This window comes from Sturnus vulgaris, chromosome 3 (genome assembly GCF_052056855.1).
Source record: "Sturnus vulgaris isolate bStuVul1 chromosome 3, bStuVul1.hap1, whole genome shotgun sequence".
In the NCBI taxonomy this organism is placed as follows: Eukaryota; Metazoa; Chordata; class Aves; order Passeriformes; family Sturnidae; genus Sturnus; species Sturnus vulgaris.
This window is the reverse complement of record NC_142245.1, coordinates 29,036,738-29,049,849: the sequence shown is the minus strand read 5'-3', so window position 1 is coordinate 29,049,849 and position 13,112 is coordinate 29,036,738. Positions and strand designations below refer to the sequence as shown.

General features: G+C 35.0%; 1 protein-coding gene across 1 annotated transcript in view; it reads left to right on the top strand.

The window, feature by feature from the left end:
• BABAM2 (BRISC and BRCA1 A complex member 2) overlaps nt 1–13,112 on the top strand; it is a 160,710-nt gene that overhangs the window by 54,301 nt on the left and 93,297 nt on the right. The window lies entirely within an intron of this gene.

Below are 13,112 nucleotides of genomic sequence, written 5' to 3'. Positions count from 1 at the left end.
TCATGACTGTCAGAATGAAGTGCCAGAACTTCCACTGCAGACAAGGTTTGAGTCAGTTGATGTTGCCAACACTCATCTTTCCTTTAAACCATGTGTCTGCCTTCTTTTGCTTTTAAATATTTGGAAAGAGGAACAGCTACTTAATCTTTAAAAACTAATGTGTTGAGATGAAATTGTCAGTGTGGATTCCATTACCTCCTCTTCATCTTATTGTTAGAGCTGTCTTCAATTGTTAAATCACGATTGCAAGTGTGAGTCTTCAGTGTTTCACCAAATAAGATGTCTCAAGCTACAAACCATGAAAATAAAGGCAGGCACAACTATAATCTTGGCTGAAATTTTTGGTTGCAGTTTGGGATTTTAATCCTATGATCTTTCTACCTTCTATAGATTGTTTTCTGTTTGAATAATGAGCTGCTTCTCAAAAGTATGCAGATACTTTCAGTAGCAACTCTTCTCCCAGCTGCTGTCTTTCAATGGGCTTTGTCTTCTCACTTTATGGGAATGTTTCTGGTCAGATGTAAGAGGGTTGGCTAAGGCCTTTTTGGGAAGGTTGGTGTTGCTGCAGGATGCAGCAACGGTTCACCTAGACTGCAGTAGAGCTGTGATTTTGCTTCTGAAAGACACTGGGAAAAAAAGAAGGCCAAAAATGTATAATGTGAACTGTGCTGTCTGCTTCTGCCACATCTCCCAAGTGCTGTGTTTTTCAGGAGCAATTTTAAATAAGTCAAGAATTTCAAGACAAGTGCAGAAGAATATGTAGGTTCAGTTGCAGGGCTGTCTTGTACCTCTCTGTTCAGTTTCTGGGAAAACTTGCAGGTTGGAAGATGGTGTATGACTTATGTACCTGTCATCATGTAGGAACACCATGATAGTATCTGCTGTTTCTGAAGAGTAACGTTTTAATGCATGACAGCATACTCCTCCGTAGTGTAATTCCCAATCATGTTCACTAAACATCTCCTCTAAACAAGGTTAGTATCCTGTGGGTAAATCGTTAGTGCTCCACAAGTCTCCTCTTGGAGCTTTGTTCTTCCTGAGTACTGAGTGATTCATTAGTCTGAAGGAAAACTTGTATTTATTTTGTGTGTATATGTAGTGTGAGGTGAAGACACAGAGCAGACAGCAGAATCAAAGTTTCCCAGTCTGCCTTTATTTTGATGTTTCAGAAGTTGTAATGTCTTAACTTTGGATTTTTAAAATTAATGTATTTTTTTCTTATAGCATAGATTTTTACAGCAGCGGATCCTTCTTGATGGGCAATGTACTAGTGAAATCCTTAGTTGTCTTGATCAGGCTTCTACAGTGCAAGCTGGCAAGTTAACTATCTGTAGTAGGAAAGTGACATGTAATCTGGCTGAGTAGCCACAGGAGAAGAAATATTGCTGTATTCCAGAAGTATTTGTTGACAGTAGAAAAATGGCTTGATTTAGGCTCCAGCATGGGTTATGACAGAGTGTGCTTTGTAGCAGGTAGGATCTTATACCCTTGCTGCCTCTAGCTTCCTGTACTCTGAGCTAGATGAATGTCATCTCTTGTGACAACAACATAAAAGCAAGTAGAATCGTAACTACTCTGTTGTGATTTAAGTAATTGTGCTCTGACTACTCCAAATTCGTAAAACTATTAAACAAAAAAGAGGTTTTTATTTTTTAAGCTGTCCATGTCTTTTCTTTTTTGGATGAGACTTTTGACATGAATAGGCTTTTAATATATTGCAATAAAATAGTTTATTTTCCATCATGGCTGTCATGCTGGTTATGATGCTACCTGCTGGATTATGGTACATGATTGATAGAGCATCTATTGATGCAGTGGAAATAATTGTTAATGTATTACCCTGAAAGGTGGAAGAGCAATCAGTAATTGAAGTCTCTTAATGTATTACCTGCTTAATGTTTTACTGCAGAATTTAATATGTTTGAATTATGTTCTAGTCTGTAGCCAACCCTATAGTGTGCAGTATCTTCTGTGTAATGATTTGCAAAGTTCAATCTGTTGTGCTTCCTCTGACATCTTTTTTATATATAATTAATACTTCTTATGTTAAAATCTGGTGAAACATTAAAGACCATTATTTTTGCCTAATCAATCTCCCCTAGTATCCCAGTGATTTCAAATGCTCTTCTGAAGTTTTTATTGATGTCAGTAGGTAATCACACTACAAGCATGACTGTAAAGCTTTGTTTTATAAGCAAGTATTCAGGTTTGAGGATGTAAGCTGTGAGTTCAGTACGTAGTGTTACAAAATCTTTGGGATTGTTGATAATGCACTCTGGAATCCTAAGGTGTTATTCTATCAACTTTGTCCTGACTGTGGTGAGAGTACTTTTTCAATAAAAAATAAAAGTTTGAAGGTATAGTATAAGTTGGATTGTTATGGACTGGAGAGGTGAATTTGGTTATTTCAAAGGTATTCATGGCACTAAATTTAAATTTGAGTTCAAGTGTGTGTATGTTTTAAGTAAAATAGCTGAAAAAATTAAGAAGACTGAGGATAGTTAAGAGCAATGCAGAGTGTAGTTTCTTCCTTTTAATTCCAAAATTGTAGCAAAATTTCTTCAGTTACTCTAGTAAAATTTCTTCAGATTTTGTTTAGTTGGAAACATAATACCCATTATATTGTCTGCAGCAGATAAATCTCTCTTCATAACTTCTCTTGGCATACTCCTTTACATTTGAAAGAAAAAAGCATCATTGTGTATTTTCTATGCTAAAGAGCTGTTCTAAAAGAAATGTTGGCTTACACTTAAAAAGCACATTCATTATCTTTTGCTTTAGCAAGTTATACTTTAATGCAAAGGTTTTTAATTGAATGTGGACCTTTGTATCCACTTTCAAATTGTTTTCTTATGCAAATACATTTGATATAAGTGAAAGCTTTGTGTTGAAATAGCCACAGAATCAAGCTGATGGCTCAAACTACTACAAAGTTTATTATGATAAATCTTTCATTAAGGTTCTCGTATTTGAAAATTAATGTGGATTTGGCCCAAGAAAATCTTTGTGTACTTTGTCTTTTTTTGCAGTTGGATATTTAATCATCATGTTCATTTTGAATTAAATTCTTTTCTGTTGGTTGCAGCATTTTTAATTTTCTCAACAATATTTTATAAAGGGAAGTATTCACTGTTCATATTCGTTTTGAGTATTCACTGTAATGTATTCACTGTACATACTCATTTTGAGAGTCTCTACTTCACATTTCTGCCTCTTTACAGATACTGTGTACACTACAGTAATGAAAAACGTAGAAGGCTCAACATCTAAAATACCTCCTTTGGATTTTCATAGAATTTTTTTGGTTGGAAAAGATCATGAAGTTGAACCATTAACCCAGCACTGCCAAGTCCGCTAATAACCCCATGCCTAAGTGTCCGTCTATGCATCAAATCAACGCTTCCAGAGGTGGTGACTCCATCACGTCTCTGGGCAGCCAGTTCCAGTGCCTGATTGCCCTTTCAGTGAAGGAATTTTTCCAGATATCCAGTCTAAACCTCCTCTGCAACTTGAGACCATTTGCTCTTCTCCTGTTGCTTGCTACCTGAGAAAAGAGGCAGATCCCCATCTCATTACAACCTCATTTCAGGTGTTTGTAGAGAGAGATAAGGGTCTTCCTTGAGCCTCAAAATCTCCAGAATAAACAACCCCAGATGCCTTGTCCACTCATCATAAGAGTTGTGCTCCAGACCCTTCCCCGGCTCTGTTGCCCTTCTCTGGACAGTCCTCACCACCTCGATGTCCTTCTTGTAGTGAGATGCCCAGAACTGGACACAGCACTCGAGGTGTGGCCGCACCAATGCTGAGTACAAGGGCATGGTCACTGCCCTGCTCCTACTGGCCACACTATTGCTGATACAAGTCAGGATGCCATGGACCTTCTTGGCTACCTGGGTACATTCATTCTGTGTAGTTTTGCTTCTTTCTCGGTAGTTTTTGTCAGCTAGGGGCACATATGTAATCATAATGACAAATCATTAAAAACCACCCGCTCAGTAATTTACAAATTGTACTTGTTTATGTGACTGTAATATGACTGCACAGTATTAGTAGATTTCAGACTACGTTGTCAGTGATGCTGTTAAAAACAAGACATTTAGGTATTAGGTATTTTTTTTCTTCTTATTTCCATGGGGATTTTTAATGTTTTGACTAAGTAAGATGTTCCCTTATTAACACCACCTTCTTTTAAAGTACTCATTTCCTATGTGTATGTACCTGCTTGTTGTGCTCCAGTGAATAACTAATATGAGGACTAATTTAGCTATGATGCTGTGACCAGCAGCCTTCCAATCATTTCTCAGTATTGAAGTGTAAAGGAAGTACGCAACACAGACCTGTTTCTTTAGATGCTTTTTTTTTTGTGATGACCATTGTATTTAGTGCATATCTTTTAGAACTGAAATAAATAACAGACATTGTCTAGACACATTGCCAGGGGCCAAACAGTTGTGTGTAAGACTGTCAATGGAAGAAGTTTATCCTCAATTTCAAAATGAAAGATAAGAACATATTTCTGGTTTGTTTTTTTTTTTCCTTAGTCTGATTTCATCATCTGGAAGTCTCTTAAAAGACTTCACTGCAACTTTTGTTTACAATGTAGACCAAATTCCAGGTACTGTGAAAAGACTGCAATACTTGTCTATGTTTGAGTAATTAACTGTAGTACAGAACAAACAAAAATGTAATATGCAGGGTCAAATGAGATTTTTTTTCCAGGCCAATTTCTTTACTGTTGTGCTTTAGCAGTTTGATTTATTTGACAGCATTTACGATTTGTGTTAAATTGCTGCAAATACCAAAACACAAATGCACTTGTATAAAAAGTTCTAAGCTGTTTAAAAAATCTGAGCTAAATATTCTGGAAAAGAATCGTATTTTCTTTGGCTTTTAAACTTCAGTGGTTTTGTTGGTAGATGACTAAAACCTGATGTGTAGTGTGGTGAGGTCGCAACAATGGTGAGAACAATGTGGAGTTCAGATCTGACTTGATCTTTTTGCACTGGACTTTTAGTCCAGTTTTAGTCTGTGCCAGGCAGCTACCTCTCAAAGGAACCTAGAATGTTATGCAGCATATATTATTTCTGTTGTGCTGGATAGAATGATGGACCTGCATACCATATGAAGCTTACCATGTAGTGGCTGGTGTCATTTTACCTCTTTTACCAATAGTAAAACTAGAAGTTTATAAGGATGATGGATAATCCTGAAATAATATGTAGTCCTCATAATTCACAATACTCTGACCATGCTTTACATTGAGATCTTTTAGGCTACTTTAGGTTGCTATTAATATTATACTACATAAGACTTTGTGACAAAGGCACAAAGTTTACTTCCTGAATTGCATTCCATAAAGTATTCCTTGTCTTGAGATGTATGCATTTGGATCAAATAGTTTATATTTTAAAAGTAGATGATAGTACAATATTCACTAGATTGGTTACTATACTAGCATTAACTTACTTAAACAGAGTATTGGATCATCAAAGATTGTCTGGGCTTCTTCTGTTAATAAAGGCAAACTTTATAACGTACAATTATAATGAGCCATTCAGATTTTAGATTAGAAATGGGTCTGTGCAAGTTAGTACTGGCAGTATTTGAAACAGTAGTGTTTGTAGGAGTTGAAGACAGTAAATTGCATGATGTAGAGACTGGGAAAATGTAAGCTGTGTCTGCAGAAGACATTATCAGTAATAGATGTCATTGATGCTTGTCTCTTAGAGTCTTTCATTTTAGCCTGTACCCAGTAATCTGCAGTTTATTTTTCATTTTCATTGTAAATAACAACAAAGTACCAGTGAGGAAGTGCTCCTTTAGCTCAATACCTTGGCCATTGTCAGAGTAGCAGCCCGGTGCCAGAAGCAGGCAGAACTCCAAGTACTGAATCTTACATGTTGACTGAGGCCAAAAATAAAATGGGGAGGGGGGGAAAAAAATCTTCATAAAGTGTTTCTGGTAGCTTAAAAAGTTGTGGAATCAGAAAACTAGACTTTTTTGGTGCTGAAATATTTTAAGTGTCTAGTTTTTCACTATAGTTTAAACGTTTTTATTTTACAAGATGTTTCACTTGTTCACTATAAGTAAAATTGTATAAGATCTTTCATATTCCACTGTGTTGTGCTTCTTGGCTAGTCTTACCGTTGTAGTCATATTATTGACCTCACAGAGTTTTTCAGAATAGGTCAGCTCTTGTTTAGTCACAGAATCTACTGATTCTGGTATTGGCGAGTAAAGACTAAAGTGATAACTGCATTAGTTCAGTGAAGCTGCAGAAATACTTAGACACTATGATTTAATTAGTCATCCTTTCATGACTTTTTTCTTAATATCTTCTGCCCACAAACCAAGAAAAGCAAAGCTGTATAAAAGTATACTTTATGATCAAAATGTGTTACATTTGAATTCTGGGAGAAAAAAAATTCCCTTCATTCTCACTATATTTATTAGTACAGCTTTTCCAGAACAAGATGGCTTGTTTGTAGCATCTAGTCACTAAAGCCGTATAAAACGTGTTAGTGTCAGGAGCACCTTAAGCTCCATATGCTGAAAGCCAAAAGCAATTTTTTAAAATCAGCTTTTTCTGTAATTTATTGGAAGACTTTGTTAATAAGATCTGTCAACTGGAACAGCTCATTCTGCACAGCTGATGATTTTTATAGGTTGTGATCTTAATATGAATCATAGTCTCCAATCAACTGTATTTCTGATGACAGTTTTTTTTATTTTTAAACATTTTATTTTATAATGCAATAGTAAAGGAAAGGACCACCACATCTACAGATAAATCTTATAATATTCATCTCAATTTCTGTGAATTCTCCTCAAATTCGGTAGAACTATTAATTTGCTATTCAGATATGACTGCAATAGAGGTAGGGAGATTTTCCTTAATTTTCTTATAAAAAATAAGTTAAAAAGAGCAGCTTTTCAAAGCCTTTTTTGCATCTGGTGGGAAAGTTTATAGACACGTTATGTTGCGTGACTTGGTTCAGATTTACTGCCTTGTTAGGGCTTGTAATTTGTACTATTGCTTTACATTTGCATTTTATGTATTGCATAGGAAGAATGGAATTCAATAGCCATAAAAATAATTGCAGGTTATTACATAATGATGGTGCTTGTTTTATCTGTCATGGTCCGCCCATAGTGTGTAGAACAAGCACTGTACAGTGGTCTTAAACTGTGAAGTGGATCTTGGAAATACATAATTTTAAAACTCTTGCATTCATTCTCCACTGCTGTTTTTTTCTTGAAGGAAAAAATATTGCAGAAGTTGTCAAGGAGAGAATTTGAAGGTAGTAAATAATCTGTAAAATTCATGAACCAGCAAATCTGTATTTGCAAATACAGAAGTGCATAAATCATGATGGTAGGGTTTTATGAAGGGTGTTTCCATGCTGAGCCCACAGCCCCTTTCTAGTATTGGTGTTCTTTCTAAGGCTTCAGATCAGGGCTTAAATCCTGCAGCAGCTCAGATATTGACATTTTAATGTAGATTTTGTTTATATAAGTGCCAGTTGCTGTTACAAGGGCTGGGTTGGTTCAATGTTCTGGGGTTCTTTTGTTCTGGCTTTCAGCTTACTAGACTATGTCTTCTTAAGAAAGAATAATATTAACATGAATATACATCTCTATGGTGATTTCATATGATTCTTATTTATGCTTGTTTGAATGCTGTGATTTGCATTTGGTAACTTTTTTTGTGGAATATATAAAATCTTTTCATAGCTGCCAGTCTTAAAGGAGGTTTCATGTGTTTGGGCTTTTATTTTAAATAAATGTCTGTAAAATAACCATGTAGTGGCATGTGTAACACTGCTCACTTTTGCTTGGTGTCGTGGATTTAGAGGTTTAAGCAAAAATAAAAATAAAAAAATTAAAGCTTTGACATAGAAACAGTTACTCTCAACAGTCAACATACTGAGGTTGACTGATCTATCACTTTTATTTTTGTCTGATACTGGCAATGTCATTAATCACAATACCATAAAGCATAAAGTGAAAATGCAAAAAAATAGGATGTTCTGCTGTTTTTCTTCCATGTTACCCAAAGAATGCACAGCATTTTGTCCACCAATTGCTAGCTAATAATGTGCCATGTTCCTATAAAGCTTTTATTTTCTGTAGCAACTTCTGTTTAGGAAGGTTGTTGCTTGTTTACAGAAAGTGTATGTTGGTATTTTCTGTTTTAGAAGGAGACTTTAGATGGAGAAGGCTAAAGGAAAGTCTGCCTTTTCCAGCAGCATCTCAGTGAGACAGTGAAAGAACAACAAATAAAACTTAGACCTCTTGACTCTCTATTTCTGTTTTAACAGTTTAGGTGTTCATGCTACAACTTGTATGTCTTTCATGTGTTGGGACCTGTAATCATTGCAAACAGTACATCCATGGGAGAGAAGGGGCAGTGGAGAGGAGCATTAATTTGGCTTCATTGGGTGCAATTAGGTGCTCTCCTTAGGCCTTAGCAGGTTACCAGTACATCAAAATCTGGGCAAAAAGGTGGCCATGAATTAAATGTTGGTTTTGAGTTGTGTAATGAACTGTCTGGAATACACATATAACACTTAAATATACCCATACAATACCATTGGGAAGTCCTTCTGGTGAAGGAAAATAGGGAAATAGAATTAAACTGGTAATTCTGTTGCATCTCTTGCCATTATAATGATTTGCTTTTGTAGTTATCTTAAGTAATAAACTATTGAAATATTTGGGCTTTTAATATATCAGAATGTGTTGGAGACACTACTGTTCTACAGTTACATCTTTTCTGGTGTAGAAAAATGTTAGACAAATATGACTGATGTCTTGACTAAAACTGATGACTGACTGATGGTATGTAAATAATCAGCAATTCATTTGCAAAACCCTGAGGACAATGTGTTGGTTAACAAAGAATAAACACGCTCATTCCAAGTTATTATTCTCATTGTTTAGCATTTATAATGTGTGTCCTAGATAAAATCATTAATTTTATCTCATTTCACCTAGCCTCATTACTTCTTTTAAGTAATAAATCTTATTTAAATTTCATTTTACTATTGTTAAGTGATTAGATAAGCTCTTGAAATGTAGGTCAAATTATACCCAGGTTCCCATTTAGACATATATGTAGGTGCTGTTGCTTTTTCTCCCTACGTAGATTAGATGGAATTACTAACTGATCATCTCAAAAATTCTAATTTAATATATTGTTCACAGGAGTTGTGACATATGATTAAAAAACCTCTATTTTTCAGACAGGGCTTGAAACACAAGCTAGGTATCTGCAAATTCAGAGTGGAATCCTGAGATGTGAGTAGAGAGCCTCTACAAGGCTTTAACCAGAGCAATGTTCTTCCTCTCCCCTCTTTCTATTATCTTCACAATTCATCACAGTTAAAATTAGCAGTCATTTAAGTCCAGTTCATTTTGACACACTTTGTTTGAAGGAAAAACAAGCCTTCCCTTTCAACAGAAAGAGTTGTGTGACTTCAGAGTTGCTGGAGATTTTTCTCCTAGGCCATTTTTCCACTATTATAGGTTTTTACTGTTCTGCTGCTATAACATTCTTTACTATTCTTGAGTGTCTTAAGGTGATTTTGGACACCTCTTCACATTTGGACAATAACTGTATTTCTGAAGATACTCAGAACTTCAATTATACCTTCTTTCTAAAGCTCACATAATTGAGCTGTGCTCTGCATGAAAGAAAAGCACTGTAACTGTTTCACTTATTAAAAAAAAAATAAAAAAGCAAATAGATTGTAGAGCAGAGACCGGAGTACATGCAATCTGACTTGCAGTCTGTATGAGAAATATTTAAACTAAAATACAATTTTAATTTTATATTCTTAAGGCTGTGTTCCATCTTTGTTTACAAATGGAACGCTTACCTTCCTAGGTAGAATGTAGTTCTCTGTGCATCCATTTCATTTTATGCATATCATTTATTTTGCCAATATCAATAAAAGGCTGTTAAAATGGCAGTAATTTCTAAACTTTGTTCTGTGTTATTAACCTTGACTGCTCTAGAGCTACTGAACAAAAGAGCACTTTGTCTTCTATTAATATTCTTTTTTATATGGCGATTCAAACTCCCTTTCTAAGTTTTTCTGGGTTTTTTTAATTCAAAAATCAGGAATTTTTTTAAACTTTATTTCAAGATATGTAAATTATAGGTGGCTATTACTTCTTCTGTAGAAATACAAGACTGAGGCATTAATAATGTGATACTTTAGGACTGAATGCTTTATGAGCTCTCCGAAAACAAAAGAAATGTTGGAATGAAATTATCAGAGATTCTCTTGATGCAATAGCAAATGGTTCATAAGAAATGGTGAAACTGAATTTATAATAAACAAGACTGGCATTTTACGATTGCATTCTTGCAGCATCAGTGTTACTGTATGGCAGCAACTTAATAGCTAAAATATTCTTTGTTTCTTCTTTTTTGTTGTTGTTTACCACATGTTGCCAGTTCCTTCTTGAAAAGATGTGTGATCAAACTGTAGGCCCATTTACAGGCCTTCAGGCAATGATAATATCACATTTAGGAGACTATACCTATTAAAGCAAGTTGGAGGCATTTATTATTTCTCTGACTCATGTGAGCCAGCATTGCAGCATGCAGAATTACTTCTCCATGGCTTCTTTATTTATAAATTTTGTGCATATAGCTGAATAAGCTTATCCCTCCTGGAAAAATGTTGTAGAAATTATATGCCACTGATACAAAAATGTTATCACTGTTACAAGAAGGTGAGTGTGTATGAATAAGCATTATGTTAATATAGTGCTACAATGCTAAATATAAAAGAAGATAAAACACAAAGATAATTTAATAGAAAAGAACTGAGAGTCATTCGAAGCCTATTAAGAAGCAGAGATCCATGTAAGATTGAAAATATAGCAGTCTCCTGGGTTTGGAAGGATGCATTCTCAGGAAACTTGGAAAATTGTAATAGTGATCTGTATAAATGGGATTTGAAAAAAGAAATTTAATCAATTTTGCTATTCTCTTTATCTAGACAAGAAAGGGAGTGTGCTTAGCTGGACTTATCTTCTGGAGCAGTTTTTTGGTGTGTACAGATGTAGGTTTTTAAGTAAAATCACCACATTCGTGAGCAACAGAAATAGTCAAGCTTCGTTTCATACAGGTTGAATCCCTCATCTTCTTGAATCATTGCACTGTGCTGTTATTGTTCTCCTGTGTGTCCTGTGTAGTGATTTATCACGTGAAAAGGTGAGAAGTCTTTTCACTATTTATCCCCCCTTTTGCTGCCTTTCATAGCAAATTGGATTACCTGTTGCAGTATTTGGTGCAATAACCAGTTGTGTCTCTCCTCTACTGACTGCTGATCTTCATAGAGCTTCTATGAACTTAATTATCTTCTGAGGCTAAAAATAGGTCAGGGAAAGGAGCAAAGAGAGGGAGGAGGCATCTGAAAAGAGTGCTTCCATACACTCTGAATCTGAAACTAAATTAAAAAGGAGAAAACTTATTACAGTATATCTACACTAGAATGAAAAACTTCATGACATTCAAAATATTTTCATCATCCAAAAAGTTTTAGAAGAACTTGGCTCAATTGGGATGAATGCACAAGTAAAATATTTGCACTTGCTTAGCACAAAGACATTCAGTTGAATTTGTTTGTAAACTCCTTTCTGCAGCTTAATCATCTATCAGTGCTGTTTAAATCAATTTGGGAGTGCCCATCTAAGAGATTGTACAGTTTAAATCTTTAGTCAGGTAGTCCATTTGGGAAAATTTGTGGTAGATCACGGTGCAGCTGATTTTCTTCTTCCTCCACTGAGTCAATCATGACTGTTACTGTGAAGGAAATCTCTCCTTTAATGCCAGCTGAAAGAATCAATAGTAAGTTTTCAATATGAAGACTGTTAACTGCTCATTTAATATGCAAAAGCTATTTTGGGGTTGGATGGAAAAAACAAGAGTCTGATTTTGTAGAGAAAGATGAATAATCTCTGCATTACCATATTAAGGCAATTTTGGAATGTATTTTCAATTAAGATATTTACAGCTGTACAAAACATTAGTGTTTTTCAAATCACAGAGAAAGACTGGAAACAAGTCTTATCTCTCCATCTTTGTGTTCTAATTTTGTAGTCTTTGAAAAATACAATGAAAAGATTCTTCTTGAGATTAATCTTTTGGAAGCTTACTGCATGTAAACTTTTGAAAACACTAGTTTGAAACTTTTACGGTATTGTCTCCAGATATTTGTTTCTCTTGTTCATGAGGGTGTTCAGATCTTTGCAAAACTATTATACAGAAAATAAAGTATTTGGAAATGCTCAGTTTATCACTTCATGTAAATTATTAGTTCAGGACTGTTTCCCTCTTTTTTTAATGCAGCCATTAATTGCAATCCAACTTCTAACACACTGAAAGCTAGACAGATATGGAGCTAGGCATTTATTAATGCTGATTGAGAAGAGAATATTCAAAAGCTGACAAAAATACCTTGACAGTGTCCTGTTAAGTAACCATCTACAAATATATTAATTCCATTATTTGAACGGACTCCTTTCTTGATTAATCAATGACCTTCTTCTCTTAAGCATATCTGTCAGGACATGTCTTCCTCACAAATCTGTTCAGCCTGGAGCATGTAAAGCATCATCCTCATCTTCAAACTGTGTTAAGTCAAGAAAGTGTTGTGGTAATGTGGGCATTGCTTGTCCAAGAACATTAAGAACCTTGGTCAGGATCTTTTTAACCATAAAAGGATGTCTGTTATACTTTCTTGTTTGGTGTAAGTTGGAAGGGAGTGAAAAAAAATACAGAAGGAATTTTTATTGCAGAGAACTATTTCCCTCCAAATAGCACATGAAGGAAAACTGTGTCTGTAAAAAAAGATTTTGTTGGCAGGGAAGAACTAGTCTGATAAATGTTGCTGATAAATGTTTTAGCTTTAAATGACTATCGGATATAAACCTCAAAATTTTCCTACCATCAGAAACACAGAAAGTTAATTTTTAGACAACTACTTATTTTTCTTCTATTTGTAAATTCTTCTCTGGATACTAGGCCTGATTTCTTCTATTATCATTTTTCCTACCACAGTTAGAGACCATTATCAATTGCATTTGTTTAGAAG